Below are 2,683 nucleotides of genomic sequence, written 5' to 3'. Positions count from 1 at the left end.
TTCTGACGTAGGAAAGAAAAATGCTACGCCGACACTAAACGAAACAAGGTTATTTATGCACTGTTATATTATAACATACACAGATACACCAGTAAAATTATACGAAACAGCCAGGCCCTTATCATTCTTATTGCTAAACATTTAGAATCAAAGAATAGTCAATTAAGAATAGTCAGAGACCAATGTGCTGTAGGCTACAATATGAAAAACATCTGCTCTTTACAGCCTAGGTTCTGAATTGAAGCAAGAGAATTACCCTGTATGATGACAAATACTGTGAGCGATCCTGACATAGTTACAATAATTCAAAATAAAATAATGCCTCTAAGAGGACACAGGGCAATAAAAGAGAAGGATATTCTCTAATAAAATATTGATATCGTTTTTTATTGGACTTGTCATTCTAACTCTCATATGCGGACCAAGGAATTATAATTCCCCCAAATTTGAGCATGAGATCAAGTTGAAAGCAGCCAGACGGAAGCAGATGATTGTATATCACAGGAGAGCCCAGCAATCAAAGGGAGGCTTCAGGAAACACACTCCTGCCGGTGCGAGTACCAGATGTGTTCGGCTGCCAGATCGGCTCGGGGACCTGCGCTTACAGATGACTCGACACTTGAGTATCGACACAAGCCAATGGACAAAACCGGAAAGGTTGTTTATAAACGGTGCTCAATCAGTTTTGGTTTTCATTTCATTAAACAGAGCCCGTTCTCTCACAAAGCCATTGGAAACACGTCTAAAAGAAATGAATGCATATTTTTATTTTCACATATGTTAAAGTAAGGATTGGCATTGGTAAAATTGGATATTAAGACAGTATTTTCTAGTTTCTATTAACTGAAAATTAAGAACTTGGACAGTCATATGATTGATGAGATTTTATTTGCTCATACAAAACAGAATAAATAAGACAATACATTGATACAACTGAGGAACAGCTAAATATAAATCCATAAATGTCTGTCATGTTTAGATCCCATGGTGAATTGAGGATGAATTCATGAATGGGTTCATATTAGATAGTCATCCTATTCCTTGAAAATTGTTTTTTTTTTATGATTTTCAAGATGTTCAATGAATTGTATCCTTGCCTCTAAAACTAATAACGATAAAAAATGTAACATTTTCCTCGTATCCACTAGGGGTATCTTTGCTCTATAATTTAAAGGCTGTGTGCGCCTCGCCATTGCGATACATCCACTGTAAACAGAGCGCATGGTACCGTGGCTGCGAGCTGCTCAGGGCCACACCCCCACCCTCCTCCTTGACCCGCCTCGCTCCTCCTCATTTTTATTATAGCTACAGACACCAAAACAGCGCATTTGGGGGAAGCCAGTGTTTCCCATACATAGACCATTGTGTGGCGCGGCGCCACAGAATCAACATCGAGCGCCACGAATTGATTCTGTCTTTTTTTTTTTTTTTCTCAATAACGCGATTTGGAAATCTAAAAATCTTTCCGTCCATTCATCTCTGCATAGCACTCGTTCTCCCTGTCATTCACACACACACACACACGGAGCGAGAGCGACGATGCTAACACATCAACCCACCGATGTCACCCGTCGCTTAGCAACCGGACACGCTGGGGTTGATAAGTTACCGGACTACTGTAACTACTACGGAGTGATAGTTACCCCCCCCCCCCTCCCCCGCGCACCACACATTGGTCCTTGGTCTGTGGGAAACACTGGAAGCTCAATGTGCGACTGGCTCGGAGTGGCTGTAACTCTGCACCGCGGCTGAATTTCGGGAACGTCTTTGAATACTGTGTTAGTGGCCCAATAATACCTATATTAAAGCATCCATAAAATAGCATGTCATGGCACCTTTAAGACTTTTGAAGGACTGATTAAATACATTTTAATACCAATACCATTTATGGTATTATTTTAAGCATTTGTATGACTTGGATTTATTCTATACATTTGCATAGCAATTAAATGACTTACTTGTAGATGTATGAAATCAATGCTTGTTAAAAACAACAGTCATCAAATCACTTCTAAGAAAAGAACAATATAGATACATCACTCATGAACAATTATAGGCCCAGATCTAACTTACCATTTTTAAGCAAAATCATTGAAAAAGCTTTTTATCAACAGCTAAATAACTACTTACTTCTTAGCGGAGGTGGGTAGGAATGCGCTACATTTACTCTGTTACAAATACTTGAGTAACGTTTTGGAAAAATTGTAATTTTAGGAGTAGTTTTATTGCAACATACTTTTACTTTTACTTGAGTAAATATTTGAAGAAAGAACGGTACTTTTACGCCGTTCCATTTGGCTACGTGACGGTCGTTACTTCGTTTTTTTAGATCTTTTCTTTTACTACATGCGAGATCTATTTCTATCACGTGAATATTCCTTAGCCCAAGTGAAGGAGTTCAAGTACCTCGGGGTCTTGTTCGCGAGTGAGGGTACTATGGAGCGTGAGATTGGCCGGAGAATCGGAGCAGCGGGGGCGGTATTGCGTTCGCTTTACCGCTCCGTTGTTACGAAAAGAGAGCTGAGTCGCAAGGCAAAGCTCTCGATCTACCGGTCGATCCTCGTTCCTATCCTCACCTATGGTCATGAGGGTTGGGTGATGGCCGAAAGGACGAGATTGTGGGTACAAGCGGCCGAGAGGCAATTGAATAACGCCTGCACACACACACACACACACACAGGCA

The sequence above is a fragment of the Gadus macrocephalus genome, chromosome 4, assembly GCF_031168955.1.
Source record: "Gadus macrocephalus chromosome 4, ASM3116895v1".
In the NCBI taxonomy this organism is placed as follows: Eukaryota; Metazoa; Chordata; class Actinopteri; order Gadiformes; family Gadidae; genus Gadus; species Gadus macrocephalus.
This window is presented reverse-complemented; position numbering follows the sequence as displayed.